At 40.2% G+C, this 25,129-nt stretch overlaps 1 long non-coding RNA gene across 1 annotated transcript in view; it reads left to right on the forward strand.

Moving 5' to 3' along the window:
• The first annotated feature begins 8,615 nt into the window (after nt 1-8,615).
• The window catches only part of LOC141783038 (uncharacterized), a 42,311-nt gene continuing 25,797 nt past the window's right edge, over nt 8,616-25,129 (forward strand). The window contains exon 1 of the long non-coding RNA XR_012597199.1: nt 8,616-9,425. This is a non-coding gene — a long non-coding RNA (uncharacterized LOC141783038). The remainder of the gene's footprint in view (nt 9,426-25,129) is intronic.

Consider the following 25,129-nt stretch of genomic DNA (forward strand, 5'->3'; position numbering starts at 1 on the left):
GAATAGAGCTCTTGCCTATTTTTGACGCGTGCCGCGCGTGTTTCACAGCAACAACAGACAGTGAAGGTGATCTATTGGGTTTATATTGACATCATACCAGCAACATTACTACAGTTTCAATGTCTAGACATCTGTAGAATATGTCACAGACAGTGAAGGTGATCTATTGACTGTATATTAACATCATACCGAATACATTACTACAGTTTCAATGTCTATCTGTAGAAAATGTTACGGAGATGAAAAAAAGTAAAGACTTATTTTTAAATCAACACTTCCTGTTTTCATTTCAAAATAAAAGCCCTCAAGCGTTTTTTCTGTGGAAAGAATTCCTTCATTTGTTAACACGAGGCTTTTATTCTGAAATATGTGCCGGACAGTGTTGTAGAACATGCAGTGACTTGGAGAGCTCCATGATTGAATATAGTACGGAGTTTTAATTGTGGATTATTACTATTATTTACAAATCACTACACGTTTCTTAACCTTTCTCTGTCTAAAATAAATATAAATGATATTTATAATGAAATGAAATGGCCATTTAAAGGCAGACTCTGTGTAGAAAGAAAGAGCTGACAGCAGCAGAAAGGCAGCTGGTGTGAACACTCGACGCTTGAATCACGCAGCCGCCACGCAGGCGTTACAGTAAAGTGAGTCACCGTCCATTAAAATGTTTTTTGAATATTTCTGGTCGATTTCCTCATCAAGTTCATCTTTAATATTAGAAAAGGACTTTAAAAATCCCTGAAGTATATGAAATATATCTGTCAGCTCATAAACATCTTGTCAAATAAACATGTTTATGTGTAAGGAAGTGATATATATTCCTGGTATGTACCGTTTACCTGAGCAGCCTGGAGTGTTTCAGTGTCTATATTCGTCTCAGTTGATGTTAGCCTTGATAACCTCTCTATCCAATTTTCCTGTTAGAACTAATGGACTGTTGAAGGACATCTCTGTGGTGGACATTTCCAGACCTTTGAAAAAATCACAATAGAACTACCTGGAAAGATGCAGCTCTCCGTATGTAAGAGAGAGAGAGAGAGAGAGAGAGAAAAACGATAAAATTGTATATATTTTTCCGTCTCTGCCAACAAAATTTTGCTCACATTTCCTGGAGGAAAATAAGATATAACAAGAGTTCCTGGCAAAATCCCTGACGTCTCTCTCTCACACACATCAGGATATTTTGTACTGTCAGTTAAGACTGAAAAAAAACACAGCAGTCAAATTTCTGAATACATGGAGGTGAAATTTTGCCTCAAATGGGGACGTGAGAAAGACATGCAACTGACTTACAGTTTCTCAGGAAGACTTGACTTGGACTTCTCCCTATAGTGCTTGAAGTGCCACTACTCTCTAATTCACGTGTTGGCGTGTAGATCGGCCGGTATCGGCAATCTCTTGCAACTTATTCCTATTTATTCATTATTTTTTAAGCATGTGTCAGTCATAGTCAGCTGTGGTTTGATTGCTATTGGGATATGCATCTTCTATAGTAGACCTACAATACTCCAATAATATTCCAACTGGAACATTATAGGGTTAAGGTGGTGTGTTTAGTGTTAATAGTTAACCCTCTGAGACCCACAATAGACCCGTTTTAGTCTTTTTTTAGGGGAGTACAGGGGGTCTTTAGGGGGAGATAGCAGGTCAACAGTAGATGTCACATAGAAGTGGTGTACATCATCTGAAAGCTGGTAACCTAAAGATTAATTTGAGATGCAGCTCAGCACTGTGTGTTAAGTTGGTCTAGTCATCACATTGTGATAGAAGTATATGATTCTCATGTATGTCTCATAAGTTGTTGTAGCAATTTTTGGGTTGATACCATTTGTTACACAGATTTGGTGCCAGATTCAACCATTTTGTACCACTTGAGAATTGATAAAAATGATCAATAATCCCTCCAAAATACCATATAAAGACACCAAGACCTTGAGGAACACCATAGAAAAAGACTTGCTGTTATTTGGTTTCAAAAACTTTTGACATTTTGGAGATTTCTGCAAGAATTGCATTTTTCGGCGATTGGATGGCGAGCACTTCTGTTGTGTAAACTGCTCAGAAACCCCCTTATTGTCAATCCAGCTAGGAAAGCCATCCATCCTCTGAATGCTCTAGGTCTCTAGTTTGTGGCTGTAAAGTTTCATGAGGCTGTGATTATCCTAGAGGTCACCACAAGGTCATTTTATACAGTGAGGTCACGTTTAAAAAAAAAAAAATGGTCTCACTACAATGAAATGGTTACTATGGAGACTAACATCATCACACATGAATACAGTTGGGCTCATTGAATCCACAAGAGTCTCAGCTTTACAGAGATACACAATTTATGTAATTTCAAGACTGTTTAGGGACCCCAGTATGCAGAAATATTCAAATACACCATTTTAGAATAGGCGAAAATAACACATTTATACTGCAGTCAAAAAACTGCATGATTATTGCCCAGAACTGCATGTGATTATCACACTCGTTGGTACCCATAAAACCCTTTTTCATTCATATATCTTGAGGTCAGAGGTCAAAGGACCCCTTTGAAAATGGCCATAAAAGTTTTTTAGTTGGGAAGCCTCCTTCCCAACTAGTTAGCATGACATGATTGGTACCAATGGATTTCATATGATATCAGTTCTTTCACTCTACCTCTCAAAATGAACCTGCTACAGCCTCTGAAAGACAGTAAAGTCGGTCGGGATCATCTGCGATCCCGCGAGTCTCGGGGTTAATGCATGTGTACAGGTGAGTGAAAAAATTTCCCCTAGAGGGATTGATAAATGCCGCCGCCTTCTCCATAAATTTCACATCTCCTGTTGCATTTAAACCTGCTCAACACGTGACTTGAAATTGCTGCCCTGAAATCAAACTGCCTGGAGGTGCAGCAGAGGAGATATGTGACAGACGGGCATCCCATGTGAGCCATAAATCACTGCAGGAAAACAACATATCAAACATTCACGTGGAACATCCAATCTGCTGTTTATCATCCCTTCATGTGGTATTTTGAAACCCCCTCAATGTGTAAATTAAGACCTGAGCTCATCCAGGGAGACGTATTTTTCTTCGTCACACTGTTTCTTGATGGATGACGAATGTGAGGCGGGGAGTGTAGCGTGACAGCTGAGAGAGAGAGCGAGTTTCTAAATTTCTTCAATGTGACTTTGAGTGCTCTCAGACAGACTGTGTTTGTGCACCACCGGCCATAATCCTGTTAGGACACCTTGACGCTGAAAATCCAGACAATTAAACGAATGTGTGTGTGTGTGTGTGTGTGTGTGTGTGTGTGTGTGTTCATTTCACCTCACAGATGGGCGGAGTGGAGTGGCTGTCACAGTGTGAGCACAAATATCCGTGTGTCAGACTTGAGGATGGCAGGAAATCATCACTTCACACACAGGTGGCAGTAATCTCTCTGTGCTGACATGACCGTCTCAATCTGTCTCTCTGCCCCGAGGCCTCCATCGCAGACCGGATTCAATTTGCCTCCATCAAAATGCAATTTTTCTGCTTCGCCACCGCTCACCTCTCCTCCCTCCCTCCCTCCTTCCTCCTTGAACTTCCTTTTCATCTTCCTATCTGACACCTCCCCTCGCCATTTACTTCCTGTCTCTCACGTCATCTCATCTTTCTCCCCCTCTCTCTCTGTTTTCATCTTTCAGACTCTTTTTTTTTTTTTTTCCCTCACAGGTCGGATCCTGATATTTCCCCTGAGGTTCCTTCACCAGCTCGTCTTGTGTTGTTTCTCCCTGTATGATTGGGGGGTGGAGACGGGAGGCGGTGGTAACTTTATCCCCTCGCAGGCCGATAGATGCTCTCACATCAGAGGTTAGGGATGATCGGATATAAAAGAAGATGAGGTGGCGTGAAGGTTTCACGGCCTGGAGCCTCTCTCGGGCTTCTCTGCTGGTAAAGAATCTCTGCACCGGGCCGGCTGACGGCTTCATAAAAGATGATGAGATGCATGTAAAATGGTTTAAAATGGGGCGTTTTAAAGGCAGAGTTTCGTCAGATAAAGATGTCAACGCTCCTGTCACAGAGACATTGGTATGACTACACTGGAAATAGAATAAAATTAAATACAGTATATTCCGAATGGAGCATTTTCTGATTAGGACATGTGCGATATGCCGATATTCAGGTTTTAGGAGCATTCTTTGGACATGTAAACGGTGCATTCTTAATATGTGTCTCAATTAGGATCTTTATGTCAGTTTGCGACACGCGGTCTCTTGCCTGTTTATGGTTAGCTCTGTGCGTTGGACACAAACCAACAAGCAGACAGTTGCAAGCACAAAAGAAAAGCCCACATTTTCTGGTCGGAAGGAGAAACACACCTACTTTTAAATATTATGAAGACTTTGATATCAACAGGTTTTTGGATATGCGCAAATATCTAGGGCTGTCAATCGATTAAACTAGTTAATCATGATTAATCGCAAATTAATTGCGCATTTGTTATCTGTTCAAAATGTACATTAAAGGGAGATTTGTCAAGTATTTAATGCTCTTATCAACATGGGAGTGAACAAATATGCTGCTTTATGCAAATGTATGTATATATTTATTATTAGAAATCAATTATCAACACAAAACAATGACAGATATTGTCCAGAAACCCTCACAGGTACTGCATTTAGCATAAAACAATATGCTCAAATCGTAACATGGCAAACTGCAGCCCAACAGGCAACAACAGCTGTCAGTGTGTCAGTGTGCTGACTTGACTATGACTTGCCCCAAACTGCATGTGATTATCATAAAGTGGGCATGTCTGTAAAGGGGAGACTCGTGGGTACCCATAGAACCCATTTACATTCACTGATCTGGAGGTCAGAGGTCAAGGGACCCCTTTGAAAATGGCCATGACAGTTTTTCCTCGCCAAAATTTAGCGCAAGTTTGGAGCGTTATTTATCCTCCTCCGCGACAAGCTAGTATGACATGGTTTTCTAGTTTCATATGATGTCAGCATCTTCACTCTACAACTCTTCCTACAACCTAAAGATCTCAAGTTGCATTAATGCGTTAAAGAAATTAGTGGCGTTAAAACGAATTTGCGTTATCGCGTTCATTTTGACAGCCCTAATTGATAGACTACTTGACTAATATAATGCAGTGTGACTGTAGATTAATCATCCTGTGATGTCTTTGAAACATTTGTGATACCAGATTCAAAATCTTTCTTTTTGAACTCATGCAAAGCATGTTTAACAGGGTTTTTTAGCTTCTGCTCGCAAAATGTGTTAATTACTTTTGATAAGAGCAATTCACATTGTTTTCCTCAGAGAGTAAACAGACAAGGAGAAAGCTAATAGCGTTAAAGCATTTAGCAACAACCTGTTCCCTCAGGAGCAACGGATACCTGCAGTATGACTCGACAGAAGGGGAATTTAGAGCTATTAATACTTGATGTTAGCAATGAGTCACCTTGGTAAATAACTTTTCATACATTTTCCATACCGCTGGATTTTGACAAAACATGTTATCTCGGCTGAATGGAAGCGTGTATTTTCATTTGAAGAATTGCAACATGCATTTAAAAACGATAATCTCTCAGCTATGATGGAAATGCACAAAGTGTAAACAGAAATAACCTGTTATGGCCATTTTAAGAAGTCTGCTAGAATGAATCATTACGCTGAATTATACTGTAATTAATTACTGAAGGAGTTAAGAAAAGATAAACTTTTATTGATCCCCAAAGGGGAGATTATTTATAAATATTCTTTATGGGTGAAGACAGAAGGCCGGTGCGTCCGAGGGTAGGAGGGAGAGATATTTCTTCTATAGATGAAACAGGACAGAGGATTGTCAGGCCGTTGTGCTCTCTTTCTTCTCCTCCTGTGGGTCATTGTGATTCTTTTGAATGCTTGTTGAAGGCCAGGGTTGCATGCTTAAGCTTGTTTTGGTCTCTTTTGATTGATTTCGATTGGAGTGAATGACGTGGGATTTGAGCTGCCGATTGGCCTCATTTCCCCTGTGCCAGAAGAGTAGTTGAAAATCAAACCACACTTTGTTTACTAGCCCCTCGGGAGTGTCGGGATCCAGCACCTTCTTTATCACTCTGAAGTCATCTTCTGATATTGACGCATGATGAACTGTTGTGTCGGGTCCTTTCTTTCTGAGGGTTTTCACTGTTGAATATATTGTTGCTTGTTGTAAAACTCTGTGTCTTTGATGAGACACCAGGACCGACTGAGCGGTGGGTCATTAATGAAACCGTTAAGTTCAGCACGGAGACCAACTGAACCGCTCAGGCCATAGAGCTTGTGGGTCTGTGTACGTTCAGCCAGTTACGCTTTTTCGTTTGAAGCCAAAAACGAAAATACCGTGGTTTTCTTCTTTTTTCGTTTTAAACCAAAAGCGGAAAAGCGTTTTTGATTTCTGAATCAAAAAAAGAAAAAAGGACAAAACCAAATACAAAAAAAAATCTAATTTAGTTTTTTTGCCAATTCTTTTTGTCGTTTTTTCATTTTGAATTGAAGACTAAAGAACGGCAGACAAGGAACCCCGAAGTAAAAGCTAAACATTTCAAATTAAAAGCCAAGAAGAGAGATGGGTCATTCTAAAAGTGTATAATATTATGCGAGCACAGGATCTAGGCAAATTAAATAAATACATAAATGCATACATAACCAACATAAATAAAGATTCTTTTTGTTTTGCTCTTTTCATCTAGACCTGACGTAATACGATAGGTTACTCTGTGACGGGCGGCTGGTCTCTTCATGGGCCACCAAGCTAGCCAAATCACAACTGATATCTTACTTACACTTAGACTGGTACACCAATACCTTTCCCGGCTTCGGCTATACTCTTGGCGGCAATTCTTCTTCTTCTCCTGTAGATTTTATGGCAGGGAGAAACACTCAAGATGACACAACGGGCTCTAATATACTGAAAATATAAATCACCGATTTATTTTTGCAGATTTATGTTGGCCTATTTATTTATTTTTCTTCTAACGTTACCCTGGTATAGATCCTGTGCTCGCATTTATAAATGTTACACCTTTATAGAATTCTCTCCTCTTGGCTTTTATTTTGACATGTTTACTTTTACTTCCGGGTCACATGTCTGCCGTTCTTTAGACTTCAATTCAAAAGGAATAATGAAAAAACAGAATAACCAAAATTTGATTGTTTTTTTGTATTTGGTTTTGTCGTTTTTCGTTTTTTGATTCAGAAACCAAAAACAGAAAACGACTCTGCTTTTCCGTTTTTGGCTTCAAACGAAAAAGCAGAGCTGCCTGAACGTACATGGATCCTTGTGATACTCTAAAGTGAAAATTAGACGTCAAAGCAGTGGTATGTAGATATTACATCACTGCCAGGAACCCGTCAGATTGCTTGATTAGAGCTACCCATTTTATAATACAGCAACACAACATAGACTAGATTAAATAAGTAAAATTAATTCAGGACATAAAAACAAATAGCTGTTTAAATAAATATGAATAGAAGAGTTGTTTATTATGAATGGGAGTGACTGATCTGCACCATTAAATGAAAATCGTTTTAAAATGTGGCGGTGTGACTTCAAATCCCTCTGCAATTGTCCTTTAAATCCACAAACAGTAACTGGAAACAGACGAGGATGTTTTTGTCCCCTGGGTGAGAGACAATATGCCCCAACACATTTAACAGTCAGCCGTCTCCGAGGAACTTGTGTGAATTATTGCCACCAGCTGCAAGTGATGATGAACATCCACAAACAGGACGGCTGTTTCTGTAAACACACATCTCTCTCCGTTTAAAAAAACTCAATACCACAGAGCAAAAAATACGTCACACTTCATCACATTTGTGTCAATTTGTTGACAATTACTGTTTAATCAGTGAAAAGATTATTGAGTCCAAGCTAATGAGATGGATTTCCAGTACATCAATTGATGCTTCGCTACGCCCCACCACCACCACCTCCACTTAATTACTGTTGCTATGCCTTTTAAAGAAGGAGCAATGTGTACCATTACGGGATCTATTAGCAGATATGGAATATAATATTCAGAAATATGTTTATTAGTGTATAATCACCTGAAGAATCGTTGTTTTTTCGTTAGCTTATAATGAGACCTTCATATCTACATAGGGAGCGGGTCCTCTTCACGGAGTCCGCTATGTTGCTCCGCCATGTTTCTACAGTAGAACGGACAACCTAACTCTGGCTCTAGAGAGAGACTCTGATGTTTTTACGCAGACACTGATCGACCGTGTTGCTCGACATTTTTAGGAAAATGCAAGAAAAATACCAAAATAACTTTTCGTAAACTATCATACGAACCGTTGTGTGACGATACGTTGATTATTGTGCTTGAAGTGTGGTTAGCTAGTTAAGCCGTGGACACACATGGAACATCAGGAACGCGTGGCGGCTGCGTTACCTGTTGTTTTTTATTTCGGCGTCCGTGTTAACAGTTTAGAGCAGCCACACTGCCCGTGTGAGACGCGCGTCTCACAGCAACAACAGAAAGGGAAAGTGATCTATTGACAGTATATTAACATCATATCAGCAAAATTAGTACACTTTCCATGTCTAGACATCTGTAGAATATGTCACAGACAGTGAAGGTGATTTTTTGACGGTATATTGACATACCAGCAAGACTTTAATACAGTTTCGATGTCTTATCTGTAGAATATGTCATGGAGATGAAAAAAAGTAAAGACTTATTTTTAAATCAACACTTACTGCTTTCATTTCAAAATAAAAGCCCTCAAGCGTTTTTTCTAAGGACAGAATTCCTTCATTTGTTAACACAAGGCTTTTATTCTGAAATATGTGCCGGACAGTGTTGTAGAACATGCAGTGACTTGGGGAGCTCCATGAATGAATATAGTACGGAGTTTTAATTGTGGATTATTACTATTATTTACAAATTACCACACGTTTCTTAACCTTTCTCTGTCTAAAAATAAATATAAATGATATTTATAATGAAATGAAATGGCCATTTAAAGGCAAACTCTATGTCGAAAGAAAGGGCTGACAGCAGCAGCAGCCACGCGTGTCCCAGGGCTTAGCCTGACACTTTAGTTCTTGTATATTTGGTTTTAGAAAGGTCAAACAGCAGGTTGAGAGACCCAATCCTGAACAAACCTGTCCTGATTGGACAATCACTGTTTGGGGGAAAGTGATTTTAGTGAATGATCAGTTCCCTGCTGACTAATGCAGTTATTTGCCAAATTTATAGCACTTTCACTTTTACGTTTTTTTTTAATTTTTTGTGATATCTAAACTAGATTCCTGTAGAGAGAATGTCAGGACACTCCGGCTGTTTTAAATGAAAGCAAATCAGTGGAAAGTAAAATCTCTTGGATGTCTTTTGATCCGCATGAGAATGTGCAGAGAACCACACGGATACAAGAGAAGAAGAAGAAGAAGAAGAAGAAGAAGCGGAGAAAATTTCACAGGTTTTCTCAAGGTCAGTGGAGTGTGCCCGTCTCTGCTGTTATTGAGTAAAGACATGGCTCCCACGCTGCTCTCCAGGGGCTCTCTGATTGGCTGGCTCGCTGCCAACACGTTACCATGTGAATTAATGATAACAAAGACAGATCGTCTCTAACTCCACACAACACACGGTGCATCTGTGGGCTGTTTAACTTTGCCAGAATGGTACAAGAAGAAGAACAATGCAGATTAGATAAATACCGCTCAATACGGCCGTGATTGGAAAAACTCAGTCTGACAAGGAATAGTTTCTTTCTTTTTATGAGGCTGATTTGGACCAACAAGTAAAATCCATGTTGTGACTGTAATTTTTGGGGGCAAGGGGATATATTTCTGGGGTTCCGGTGTAGCCAGCGGATATCCGGAAAGATACTGGCATCATATGAAACTAGAAAACCTAAAGAATCCATTGGTACCAACCATGTTATACTAGCTAGTCGTGAAGGAGGATAAATAACGCTCCAAAGTTACGCTGAATTTTGGCGAGGAAAAACTGGCATGGCCATTTTCAAAGGGGTCCCTTGACCTCTGACCTCCAGATATGTGAATGTAAATGGGTTCTATGGGTACCCACGAGTCTCCCCTTTACAGACATGCCCACTTTATGATCATCACATGCAGTTTGGGGCAAGTCATAGTCAAGTCAGCACACTGACACACTGACAGCTGTTGTTGTCTGTTGGGCTGCAGTTTGCCATGTTATGATTTGAGCATATATTTTATATGCTAAATGCAGTACCTGTGAGGGTTTCTGGACAATATCATTGTTTTGTGTCATTAATTGATTTCCAATAACCCATAACAAAGGAACAAAACTGACTGAAGAAGGAAGGACAACCACCGCTGTAGTCATGGCAACCGCGGCTAATGCATGAGCTAATGCAAAACGTGAAGCATAAAGTAGTAGTAAGATGGAGCTCAGAAATGGAGGACCAACTTGTTAATTTGTGGCAACAACACGTTATTTAACGTGTCCCCATGACTTCAACCATTATTTTTCTTTTTTATTTGTAAATTTATTACTAATTCTTTCTGCCCGTCATCCACCATGTTTGTTTTACACAATTTTTTTTTTGCATGTTCAGATGCTTCATTACAGTTCTGCAAAAATACCTTACTGTATAAAAATAATATAAAAAATAAATTATAAATTATACAACAAATGAACTGTAATGAAAGGAAAAGATGAATAAAAACAAAATAAATACAAACAAACAGAAAACATTCGGGGTCTGCTAAACAATTGGAATAAATTTGAATGTCTTAACAATTTAATTGTTTACACAAAGTCACGTTTGATCGCGAGAGATTTTGCGAGATTCCTGTTTTTTTAGTCGGACTCTTGTTGTTCATGAATGAATCTGTTAGTGTGTGTTGTTTTGACTGTTTTGGTGAAATCGTTGCTCTCCACACACTATAGGAACAAAACTGTTAAATTGAACACAACATGCTGTTATGTGTGAAGTCTTTGAAAAGTCTTTTAGTGTAGTTCAGCCTTTAGTCCGTCACATTTAGTGTGCAAGGAGATTGAAGAAACACAGATTTTGGGAAATTAAGACGTCCTGCTCACAGAAGTAAGAACTCAACTTCACCCCGACACCCCCCTCTGGACGGTTTTTACACTTACTTCACCATGACAGGCCCTTTGAGGCGAATTTGTGATTTTGGGCTGTATATATAAAATTGACTTTACTTTAAGGAAAGTAGCTGTAGACTCTTGTGGAGTTGAATATTTTTTTAACACAGTGGGATCTCTCTTTTTTTTTTTTCCAACCCGTAGCAGAGCACAACTTCAAGATCACCCAAACACAGAGCAGTAAGAAGAGTCTCCCAGGAGACCAGCCATATATCCCTCGAGCTGAGCCTGGGCAAAGACAGATATTGGTTTTCCTGATACTGCAGTAACCCTTGTGGCACATTGTTGGCCTGTTTGCCTACATTCTGCTCCATCACCCTGATCTGAGCTGACAGGAGCATCTAAAGCTGCTGAGCCTCAGCTCCTGGTCCAGCAGCTATCGACTGGCTGGTCATCAAGTCTCTCAGGCACCTAAATTGATCTTCACGCGTAAACGCACCGACACAAAACCCACAACTCTCACAGTGGCATCCTCATTAAAGAGTAAATCAACTCTAAATCATTGTTACATGCTGGGCCGCTCCCCAGTCAGGAATATCAAAGCAGCTGTTTCCAATTAGCTTTCAAAGTTAGTGTTTTTATTTAAAGTGGACCTATTATGCTTTTTCCCTTTGCCTTAGTGTGTTTTATATTTTATTTTTTTTGTGCATGTAAAAGATCTGCAAAGTTATAAAGCCCATGCCAAAGGGAGTTACTCTTAGTGGAGCGGCTAAGCTGAAATATTCATAACATTATTGTGCATTTTGCATAAACACAACACATTTGGCACAGATGTAGATTTATATTTTATGAAAAAATATAGATATCGTGGCGCTGCAAAATGTGGCCCCTGGGGGCCGTGCCTGCCCTTTTTCAAAATAGCCGTCAGATAGGTGCTAAATATTCCAAAATGTTGCAAAAAACTGATTTTATGACTTTTGATGATATCCAAGGTGTGTTCAAGCTGATTATATCAGATGTCAGAAGATCACAGGCATGTTTTTTTGTCCCCCCATTTTAACCCAAATTGCGATCTTTTCCTAACTAAGTAGTTTTTGTCACGTAACCTCCGTACCTAAGTTACGCCACTTCCGGTGTTATTTAAACCTAAACCGCGATCTTTTCCTAAACCTAACCTAGTAGTTTTTGTCACGTAACCTCCGTACCTAAGTTACGTCACTTCTGCTGTTATTTTAACACTAACGTAACCTAGTAGTTTTGTTGCATAAGCCTAACCAAGTTGATCTATTCCTAAACCTAATTAAGTAGTTTTATTTTGAAAAGACTGGAGCGGAAACTGACAGACGCGTCCCGTGTTGCTGGACATTCGTAGGAAAAAGCATGTGCTGTGTGCTGAGCGTCACGAAAAAAAAAGAAAGGGAAATTTGTTTCCGTAGACACAAATCAAATAGATTAAATATCGTGACTATTTCACGAACTGCCGTGAGACTATGTTGGATGTCACCAAGTATCACACTTTGCCCATCGGCTGTTTAGCCACGCCCTCAAACAAAGCTAGTTAGATCGGAGCTGAAGCAGAGTCCGAAAAGTTTGGTTCGGTTGACCAATCAGAGCAGACTGGGCTTTGCATGTAAACATGTTCTAGTAGAAACAAAAAATACAAGTATGCACCTGGAAATAAGCGTAATATGTCATCTTTAATTCCCCTCAATCTGCCTCATCTGCTTCTACATCATTAGATAAATTGCTTCAATCGACAGGATCCATTATAGTCAATCCGATCACAGTTGAGCTTCACATCGAGGTGGAGACGGTGGAAATAAGTCTGAGGCTGCTGTTAAAGGTCCTTTTTGTTCCCAAATGTCCCTGGAGGAGGTCATTGTATTTCACACATTATCAACAACAGATCCTGACTGCAGCCGCATTGCATTCTGGTTCTTTTCCTTAACCCCCCTGTGGAAGTAGAAATTGGTCTCCGTGTGTCTTCTCAGATAGATTTCTCCCGGTGTGATTTAACATAGTTAGAAGCCCCTCTCTCGCTTTGATTCTGACAGACAGACTACGAATACAAATTTTTAGATCCCTGAAAAATGTCTGAAAACTCCACTGCAGGTGTTCTGGAAATATATTAAATTGTTGTCAGTGGTGGCATATATAATCCAACCCTTTACTCAAAGTTGCATCACTTGAATATGGGCTTCACTGTGCAGAATGATGTATGAGTTTGAAGCCCCAAGTGAGCTAACCTGATCTCATGGGAAGGCGTATAAATACCACGGCATTTTAAGGGCATTCCACGTGTCATGATAACGCATTTCAGGCTTTTCATGTGTCACAACCACCGGTCACCTGGTTGAAAGTTGTTGACCTGTCCACCTCCGTTCTCGCTCACCATAAACTGGCATAAACTGACCAGCCCGTTCTCATTCCCAGGGCGTTAAATACCGAGGCTTTTAAACTATAAAGTGCTCTGAAAATGTAGTGGCGTTGTAGAAAAAATAATACTAAACTGGTCAGACTGGTCTCATACACCGTTCGTAGCTATTCCTACGAAAATGAATACACTGTAATTTGTATATTTCCCATGAAATCAATTTGTATGTAATCAACATAATTATGAACCAGGAAAGAGCGACAAACGCCATGTTGGGAGGAGGTCACGGTGGACTTCCGCCCAGGAGACGTGCTCGTAACTCGTGTCAAACCAAGAGTCAACGTTGATGTATTTGTCACGTAACTTAAGTTACGCCACTGCCGGAGTTATTTTAACCCATACCGCGACCTTTTCCTAAACCTAACTAAGTAGTTTTTGTCACGTGACTTCTGTATTAAGTTACTCCACTTACGTAGAACTTTTAACCCAAACCACAACCTTTTTCTAAACCTAACTAAGTAGTTTTGTTGCCCAAACCTAATCAAAACTGTATGCATGTATGCATGAGTGGAAATTGACACATGCGTCATGTGTTGCTGGACATTCGTTGGAGAACGCACAAAAAATAAGGAATCATTTTTCGTAAGATATCATACGAACCGTTGTATAGAGGATACGTTGAACTGGTTGTTGACGTTTGGCCAGTTAATGAGGTATAAAAATTACTCTGAATAATAAAATGGAGAGAGAAATGCAAAATACTTCAACCCAGCTCAACCATATAAGGAGAAATACTTTTATTCTATGAAGCTTTACTGGATTTTTACAAAATTTTCTTGAATTAGGGACAACGCATCAGCTCTTCATTTTTGTAATATTATTATGAACTGAATCTACATCATTTAAGTTTGGTCCCACGGTAAGCCTTTTGTTTGCAGAGCCCATCTTCCCCCCCACCCCTCCAGGTTTTAAAGAGCTCCATAGAGGAGAAACTCTCCTCTCATTACCTTCATCTAAGACCAATAACAGATGGAGGTAATGAGAAGAGAGCCAGCCTACCTCAGCCACATAATGAGCTCAAATGAATTGTGCTCTCTTCTATGGCAACACTTTGCATCCCATAACAAAGACTGAATGCTGAGCACAACACACACACACCCCCGCCTCCAATTCACACTCAAATTAACGGACATCCACATGAGTTGAATTTGAAGTGAAAGGCCGGACGTGTTGGAGAGCGAGCGGCTCAGACATCAAACACCTGGTGGCTTCGGTTTGTGTCGTGATCTGCGGCGCTCATCGTATGAATCCATTCAGACATTAGCATCACGTCAAACGGATTAGACAAGGACACAGAGGCTCATTTGTTCATAATATATCAGGTGTGTTGAGTAGAATAGACTAGATAATTACAGTAGATGATATTTGGATAATTTTGGTTGCAGAATTAAATATTTATAATCAAAATGTCTGTTGTTTATTAGACTTGGGACTTCATGGAAATTAGGATTTGGGACTTGTTGATCAACTGTTTTGGCTCAAGTTTTAAGATTTCACCGTTTACAGTGTTTCATTTTAATTCACATAATTTAAAGAAACTTCTCCTGTGTGCTGAGCATGTAGGAGAACTATGGTGGCCAACGTGAAAACATTATTTGCCATATTTAGAGTGTTTGGTTTGTCTGTTCTGGGCTACTGTAGAAACATGGGGGTCAGCTCCATGAAGAGGACCCGCTCCCTTTGTAGATATAAACGGCTCATTCTGCAACCCGGTCTCACGGGAAGGCGTAGAAATAGCACATTACACAGACATTCTGCATGTCTTGAGCATGCATTTCAGCCTTTTCGCGTGTCATTTGTACGCCACGCAAACGTCCGCAGTTAAGTTCAGGCAATAAAACCACTTAGGTTAATATGGAGCACACACTACACAAGAATTAAGCTGATTTTGGGCCCGATTCCTCCCTCTCGACAACGGTCAACTAAACATTATCTTTCCAGATGTTCCAGTGGTGTGAGAGATGTCAAGAGTGTTTTTTACATCCCCTGATCGGCTCTGAAGTCCATCCTGGACGCACCGATTTCATATCGTGAATATTAAACATGTTCAATATTTACGATTGGATATTCTGTTGTGTGTGAGGAACCCCGAAGATGGACGATGACGCAGTCACGTGGGAAAGAACGATAGCCAATTGATAACCAAGCTGACTGAAGAAGGAAGGACAGCCACTGCCATCATGGTGGCCGCAGCTAATGCCTGAGCTAATGCAAATTGCGAAACATGTCTCTATGACTTCATCCATTATTTTTATTTTCTTTGTGAATTTCCAGTAGGCCTACAAAGTAGTGCAAAAACTAACAGCGCTAATTCTTCCTGCCCGTCGTCTGCCATGTTTGTTTTCACTAAAGTCGCGTTTGGTCGCGAGAGATTGTTTTTTTAGTCGGGACTCTTGTTTTTCATTAATGAATCTGTTAGTGTCTTGGTACTGTTTTGGCAAAATCGTTGCTCTCCACACACTATAGGAAGAAAAAACCTAAGAATCGTTGTGGAGGCAATTTGTGTAAAGAAGGACTCGAAAATCAAGAGAAAATCTTTTAAAGGTTTAATAAACACTTGCAAGTGGGCAAACAACCATCAACATAAATGTTCAGGGCTGAGAGCCCTGAAGCTCTCCGTTTCGTGGCATTTATACCCTTGCGTGCAGGCTCACAGTCGTATATCTCAAATTGTCTGTCTGACTGACACTTCTGTCCTTTTTAGGGTTACTTGTCCTCAAATAGGCGCTACAAGTTCGTTGACTAGGTGACCGACACCGAAACAGAAATAGGCCTTAAGGGCAATGAGTGTCACCTGTCATGACCTGAGGAATGTGCACGTTTGTATTTTTCCAACACAATCGTAAATTGCGTTAATTTTTACGTGGAAGCGCTTACAATGCAGTCCATACAGGATACACAAATGACACGTGGAAATCAAGAAAGGTGTTCTTATTGCACGCTAAATGTCTTGCGCGTTATCATGGCATTTATACACCTTTTCGTATGAACGGGCTTTATTCTAAAGTAACGAAAACACAACGATTCATAAGGAGCCGTACTGTGTGGAGCTTTAAAAGTGATCTCATAACGAAGATATTAATTCTAAAACTGAAGTCAAAGAACAGTCGTATTTTTCTTTTGTCTCTCAGTCCATTTTAATCATTCAGTTCACTCTATTGTTTACTTATAAACTGAACTACTTCTGATTCATTGGCACTTCTGAGACTCTGCGGCCCTCCACACCCTGAGAGCTGATGGGAGTGTTGCCTAAATGCTGTTTTGATTCTGAGTTAAGATGATGGATAATCCAAATCAATTGTCTGTGATAAATGAGTTGTAAAAAAAGCCTTTTAAGTGTGTGTCTGTGATTGTCTGTGTATGTATGTGTGTGTGTGTATGTGTGTGTGTTACGCCCTAGAGGAGTGAAAAAATGTTTCCGGAGATGAAACGCAACAAGCTAGAAGCCGATTGGTGTCAAGACATCGCAGATTGCCTCTGACATGACAGTTGGCCCTGACGGCTCGGTTACCTTTTTCCAGCTCTCTTTCTGCTCTATACTTTGCCGGTGTACTAACTGCAGGCTAACAATAGAGCCAGATATGAGATAGGAATGTTAGCATGGCAATATATATGCCATATATCAGCATAATCCCAAGCCTGCGGGCGGATCTCCGTGCTCCTCTGAGTCCAATTATAGAGAGTGTGTGTTGTGTGAGCAGACAGATTGTGTTGCAGATCGAGCCCCGGATCCAGCCAGCGCCAGCGCCTGCCACCTCCTCTCATCCTCGCTCTGACACCCACACACATATACCCGGCTATAGAAACGCACACACAGGGTAGATGAGATGTAACGAGGCATGCTGTGCCGCTGCATTGTTGTTTACTCTGCCACATTTTCCCCTCATATGTATAGTTAACAAGACAGACTATAACCATTTAATGGTGTGTGAGCAAAGGGAGGAAAAAAACACCAGCTCGCACTCTCTTTCAATTTATACATCAGCCCTACTTCTGCAAAATGTGTTTATATATACTTCTAATTTGATTTACCAATTGGTGCCTGGATTACTTTCAGTGTGACAGCCTATAAATCCTTCGAATTAAATGACAAAATACCTCCCAGAACGACCCACTTTCTGTTCTGACGCCTTCCAAATCTGTTAAAAATCACTGTGGCAAAACATTAAAGCGTTTTCTAATCTGACAACACGAAGATTCAGTTGGGTTAAGGCACAAAGACTATGGAAAGCAAGCCCTTCTACCACTGTGAAATTAGGTGCCCATGGGTGTTTTCAGACTACTGGGTTAGTCTTTGAGCTACTGGGTTAGTCTTTGTGCTACTGGGTTAGTCTTTGCACTACTGGGTTAGTCTTTGTACGACTGGGTTAGTCTTTATGCTACTGGGTTAGTCTTTGAGCTACTGGGTTAGTCTTTGAGCTACTGGGTTAGTCTTTGTGCTACTGGGTTAGTCTTTGCGCTACTGGGTTAGTCTTTGTACGACTGGGTTAGTCTTTATGCTACTGGGTTAGTCTTTGCACTACTGGGTTAGTCTTTGTACGACTGGGTTAGTCTTTATGCTACTGGGTTAGTCTTTGAGCTACTGGGTTAGTCTTTGAGCTACTGGGTTAGTCTTTGAGCTACTGGGTTAGTCTTTGAGCTACTGGGTTAGTCTTTGTGCTACTGGGTTAGTCTTTGTGCTACTGGGTTAGTCTTTGCGCTACTGGGTTAGTCTTTGCGCTACTGGGTTAGTCTTTGCGCTATGGGGTTAGACTTTGTGCTACTGAATGCTTCGAAGCTTCGACCATTACCATGGTAACCAACCTCCAAATCAGTATTTAAATGCTTTGTTTTTATGTTTTCGAAATAAATAATGAAGGAAAGAAAGAAATAAGGAATAATCCCACAACATTATTTATATTATTAGTTATTCTCAGACAGATATCGCTATTAATTATTTGTAGAGGTGCGTGTGTCTACAGTAGTGCCGCAGCGGCGCTGTCCCGAAGCTTCGAATATCTTTGAATATTTCTCACCGAAGCTTCGAAGCCCAAAAAATGGTATTCAGGACAGCCGTGGATCGCTGAATATTTCCTTTTAATCAGAGGATGAATCCGACTGACTTCGGTTAATACCCTGACTTCTCCTGCAGCACCACCAGTAGTTTGACACGTTTGGGTTTTAGTTTTAGTGTTGTGTCTTTACAACTATTGGATGGATTGACATGAAAGTTTGTACAGGTAATTTCAGTTTGTCCCCTACTTTAGATTATGTCTGACATTCCCATAACCCTCAGCTCCACATTGTGTTTAGTGCTAATTAGCAAATGTTTGCACGCTGACACATTCCTCTGTTCTGCTTCTGTGTCCTCGTTAAAATCATCAACAGACAAAAAATGTCACAGAAGTGAAGGTCGGAGGTCGTAGGCAGGGAGTCGCTGGAATGAGTCATGTCATTGTGCTGTGATCATGTCCGGCTTAGCGCTGTGTGGCCCTGTGGAGTCTTTAAAGCCACTGATCAGAGGCTCTGAGGCTGTAATGACACCCAGTGGGAGGAGGCTATTGCTCAGTGCCAAAGACCTTCTTCCTCTCTGAACACATCTGCTTCTCATCTTCCCTCCTCACCTTCCCACCTCACTTTGATATATCTTTTAACTGACACTCTGTCCTTCAGCCTGCCATCTCCCTCAGCATCCCTTTCCTCGCCATCCCTGCTCCACGATTCCTCAGACTTCAATTTTCTTCCCGCGAATAAAAACTGATTTTACATCACAGAATATCTTCCAGCGAGAAAATGTGCACATCCAGTATTTCTCATGGTGTAGAGAAGCTCAGTGTCTTACATAGAAGGAGCTTCTATTCTTGCTTTTATATTTAGTAAATCAGTACCTCAGTCTTTAAAGACACGCACATGGAAGTGCAGGTTTATCTACTGCAAAGTTTGCCTTCACCTCCATCGCACATGTTTCTGCACCAGGAGGTGGAGGAAGAGAGTAAAGACACCAACTGACTTTAAAAAACACACCACTCCGACCTCTGATAGCATGCTACCAAGGTCAAGTGCCATTTTCCTGGATCCTGGATAATAACCTGCTAATGCAACACGTGACTGCTGGATAACGTTACAACCTACTAAACTAACTAATCTGGTCTCATTGGTTAATGTTAACTTTCTGCTAACTATTTCAACAGTTTATCCATTAGCTACTCTTAGCTAACTATTTCAACTCAACTAACACTCGTGATCCTGGAGAGTGAGTGACTGAACATATTGAGAGAAATTAGTATTTTCTTCAGCCATTGTTAAAAAAACAAGCCAACATTACTTGCTAGCCAGCGTTAACTAACGTGTTCAGAAGAATTTTTCTACCTCCACTTAACGCTCCGCCCACAAAATACCTCATCATGTTTACTAACAGAAAAGGGGTTTATTTGTGAATCAGAATCAGGTCAGATCCGAGTCACAAAAGCCCTTCTCTCTCTCTCTCTCTCTCTCTCTCTCTCTCTCTCTCTCTCTCTCTCTTTACCTCCATCTCCATCCCTCTCCTCCCCCCATCATCTCTCAGTTCATCCATCCATGCATCTTTTCTGGTCCCCAGTGAAGCCAATCCCATTCACACCCTGGAAGAGAGAAACACCTCTCAGAAGTGTGAGTGTGACGGTGTGAGATGGAGAAAGTGAGACAGACAGCCCGAGAGAGGTGAAGAGGCATCATCAAAACAAGACGGGCCAAAAAGTACAGATTTAGATTTGATAGAAGTTGAGGGGGAGACACAAAACGAGGACGACAACGGGGGGAAGGCAGTTTAGAAAAAGAAAAAAGATGTCGGACTCAATTTTAAATAGCAGCTGGAGCCTTCTTCTCTCTGTGTGATCCGGCAACCAAAGACGGACTGATATCCAGTCAGTGTTGTTCATCGCCTGGAAGAGTTCACTTTCTTTGCAAAGGGAATTCATTGTGTTTAAATGACTAGTTCAACATTTGTTTTGGATATACACACATTTGCTTTCTTGACTAGAGTTAGTAGAGAAGAATGAATGTGAAGTATGAAGCTAGAGTCAGCAGGTGATTAGCTTAGCTTAGCATAAAGACTGGAAGCAGAGGGGAATAGGTAGCTCTGTTCTGGCCAAAATGTCTACATACACATCTAAAGCTCATCTTGTTTGTTTAATTCGTACAAATAACACAATCTAAAAACTTGGGCTGTCAACGCAAATTCGTTTTAATGCCATTTTAAAGCTAAATACTAGCTAGATACTGACATCACATGAAACTAAACAAGACTCGGTCAAACCGAGTCTATGGCTGGACCATATCAGTCTGTGAATTTGTGGCTAAATTGATAGTCAGAGGTCATGTCTATTATGTTTTGTGAACAGTTTTTTCCACTTATATCTTATATCTTTGATTGAAACTTAGAATGAAGCAAATTACATTCAATAAGAGTAAATGGTAACATTTACTAGTCAGTATATTATACATTTTATACAAGGTGAAAAGGTATTATCATGACATACAGTATGATAGGTTAAAAGTGTTTCAGTTTTTTATTAAAGCACTGACTTTGTTGCTGCCGTATTTATTAATGAAAATAGAAAAATGATATGAAAAAAATGTACAATGTAAAGTTAGGGTAGTGATTAATAGCAGTGACAGCGAGTCTATGTTAACAGTGTACACCAGACCAGTGGTGGAAAGTCCTCAAGTATTGTACTAAAGCACAATTTTGAGGTACTTTACTTGAGTATTTCCATTTTATGCTACTTTATACTTCTACTCCACTACATTTCAGCGACAAATATTGTACTTTTTACTCCTCTACATTTATTTGACAGCTTTAGTTAATTTGCAAATTCAGATTATAAATGCAAACTATAAATCAACAAATAAATGATGTCTTATTATTATAGATGAAGCTACCCAGCAGTATATAAAGTAATTTAAATGAGCTCCACATTTACCAGCTGCAACATTAAAGTGATGAACTCATTAATGCATCAGTAATTATACTTTAGTAATATAATAAACATTATAACAAAATGGGGCCATTTTGCATAGTGAGTAAAACTGTTTGGTATCGATCAAGCGAGAAATGCTGAACTAAGAGAAGTCATTTAAAAGAAATTCCAGCAGACCAAAAGCAACCAGAGAACATACAATGTGATTACCCATGCAATATAAAGTACATACAGGATTCCTCTCTCTCATTTCAGACACAGCTGAACCTATTTTTCTATGATTTCCATGTCTATATTGAATATTTATGACTATACTCCTGTGGTGAAATAATGATGCAGCTTTTACAGTTGCCATGAAATTCCCTTTAATGTCAACTACATGACCCATTTTAAAGGAGACATGATCATTTGTTCCTTTTTGAGGTAAGAAGTCCAGGGTGCCCAACATGTATTCCCAAGACACCCTGGACTTGAGGACAGTGATCTAATAACAAGCTAGATTGTGCTCAATAGACTAATTTCATTAGATCCAAAATGGCAAAACCTTTGGCTCTACTTTACTAGGGGGCAAGCAGTGAGCGAGGGTATGTGAGCCATGTCTTTTTTATCGATTTAGGAAATTTTCCACCTTGCTAAGACAAAAGGCCATGCCAGTTTTTCCTCGCCAAAATTAAGCGGAAGTTTGGAGCGTTATCTAGCCTTCTTAGTGTCAAGCTAGTATGACATGGTTGGTATACCAATGGATTCCTTAGGTTTTTTTGTTTCATATGATGTCAGTGTCTTCACTTTAGCTTTAAAAAGGCATTAAAACAAATTTGCGTTGACAGCCCTAGTTTTTAAATGTTGTTATTTGTATGAATTAAACAAACAAGAAGAGCTTTAAATGTGTACATAAACATTTTGGCCAAAACAAAGCTACCTATTCCCCTCTGCTTCCAGTCTTTATGCTAAGCTAAGCTAATCATCTGCTGACCCTAGCTTCATACTTCACATTCATTCTTCTCAACTAACTCTTCTCAAGAAAGCAAATGTGTGTATATACAAAAATGTTGAACTAGTCCTTTAAACACCATATATTCCCTTTGCAAAGAAAGTGAACTCAAAATTATGCCCAAGGCACCCTGGACTTGAGGAAGGTCAGCTAATAACAAGCAAGATTGTGCTCAATAGACTAATTTCATTAGATCCAAAATGGCAAAACCTTTGGCCCTACTTTACTAGGGGTCAAGCAGTGAGCGGGGGTATGTGAGCCATGTCTTTTTTATCGATTTAGCAAATTTTCCACCTTAGCCAAGCTTAAAAACGTATTAGATAAACTTAAGATTAGACTTAATAGACTTATATTTAGATTTTTCCGCGTACAAATGGAAAATGCACATGGAAAACAGGTGGATGCAAACATACTTAGTGTTTCAGGGGGGTTTTGAACTTACATATTATGGCATAAAAGTTGGCTGAATATGAAATATTTCCAGTAGCTTTTGACCAAAATGAACATCAGAATCAGCTTTCAAAATGGTGCAGAAGTCCTGAAAACACGAAACAACTCTCTGTGACTCCGACCTGAACAACATGGAGCTCAAACAGAAAACCTTTTGTCTGCTGTCCAGGGGCTCCGGCTACAAACTACCCCATTAGTGTTGAGTCTTGACATGAATGAATGAATGTGTGTGTGTGTGTGTGTGTGTGCGTGTGCAGAGTCTCAGTAGTTTGGTACACCATCCACCTTCACCGACGCATTCTCCCCTCCTCCTTAAACGTGCTGTTGCTAAGATACCAGCCGCTCATCTTTACTCCTCCACACACACCCAGCCCTTGTATGTGTGAAAGAGATGTTTCTCCCTACCTCCTGACTATCCTTGACACACACACACACACACACACACACACACACACACACACACACACACACACACACACACACACACACACATCTGTATAAATCATACCGCCACAGCCGCTCGTCACCTTAAAGGTCACTGTTTGACGAGGAAGAAAGGTGTTTTTTTTTTTGCTCCTGCCTCACACTCGCCTGCAGACACGTTCCCGCCTCCTGAAACCTGGAGACAAATTAAACAAGAGCGTCAGACTGACCCGAGAGCAGCTGAGACGCTTCAAACAACAACATTTACATCCCACAACTCTTTAAACAAAATGCCATCATGCGCCAGTTCTCCATTAAAAATATATATTTTATTTTTTACAGTATGTGTTTGTTTTGTCTCCAGACACTCAGCATATGGCCGCCGGCAGTAGAAATCCAACACATTGAGGTAAAACTCCCATGAGGCTTTGACAGTGTGCCAGTGGAAAAGACTCATGGGATACAGTATGCTAATAAAATACTCTTGTGTTAGCGATCTGAAGTTTTACTGTCCAGTACTGCAGTCGATATACATTCATGTTTCAGACACTGATGAAAGAAACTCAAGTCACAGCCACGATCATAGACTGTATATAAGAAGTGGACATAGTCAACGTGGCGTCACCCATTGGCTTGTGGATTACGGTTTTGAAGCCCCATGTTTGGTTTTTGGCCGTCGCCATCTTAAATTTTTGCCATCACCATTTTGGTTTTTGGCCATGGCCATCTTGGTTTTTGGCCCGTCACCATCTTGATTTTTGGGAATCGCCATATTGTTTTTTTGCCGTCGCCATCTTGATTTTTGACCGTCGCCATCTTGGTTTTTGGCCGTCACCATATCGGTTTTTGGCTATCGTCATCTTGAATTTTTTTTGGCCATGACCTTCTTGGTTTTTGGGCATCGCCATATTGGTTTTTGGCCCGTCACCATCTTGGTTTTGGGGCAACGCCATATTGTTTTTTTGCCGTCGCCATCTTGATTTTTGGCCGTCATCATCTTGTTTTTTTGGAAACAGAAGTGCATTTAGCATAAAACAATATGCTCCAATCATAACATGTCAAACTGTAGCCCAACAGGCAACAACAGCTGTCAGTGTGTCAGTGTGCTGACTTGACTATGACTTGCCCCAAACTGCATGTGATTATCATAAAGTGGGCATGTCTGTAAAGGGGAGACTCGTGGGTACCCATAGAACCCATTTACATTCACATATCTGGAGGTCAGAGGTCAAGGGACCCCTTTGAAAATGTTCATGTCATTTTTTCCAAGTTTGGAGCGCTATTTAGCCTCCTTCGTGACAAGCTAGTATGACATGGTTGGTACCTATAGATTCTTTAAGTTTTCTAGTTTCATATGATACCAGTATCTACACTCTGCCTCTTAAACCTTTAATTTAAAAACATTAGTGACGTTAAAATAAATTTGCGTTAATATTGCGTTAATTTTGACAACCCTACAGATAATACTTACAAACTTTTACTTCAGTAAGGTTTTGAATGCTGGACTTTTACTTGTAGTGGAGTATTTTTACAGTGTGGTATTAGTTACTTATTAGTTATGGTGACTTTTAGTCAAGTAAAGGATCTGAATACTTCTTCTACTGCCATAAAGGCAGCTGAAAGTATCTGAGAGGAGGCTCTTTATGGACCACTACGACCTACAACATGAGTGTCACGTGACAGACAAAGCCGTCAGCAGGCTACTTTTTGGTAGCTTTACAAGCTTGTCTACTTGAACAGTGAGGGTAATCGGTGTAAAAGCCTACCTTACAAATACTGTAATTACTTCGACGGTATTTAAACATGGTGTGGTTTTAAATTTATCTAAACCTACAGTGGTTAGTTCTTCTGTTAGCTTATTGTGATT

This window comes from Sebastes fasciatus, chromosome 2 (assembly GCF_043250625.1).
Source record: "Sebastes fasciatus isolate fSebFas1 chromosome 2, fSebFas1.pri, whole genome shotgun sequence".
Taxonomy (NCBI): domain Eukaryota; kingdom Metazoa; phylum Chordata; class Actinopteri; order Perciformes; family Sebastidae; genus Sebastes; species Sebastes fasciatus.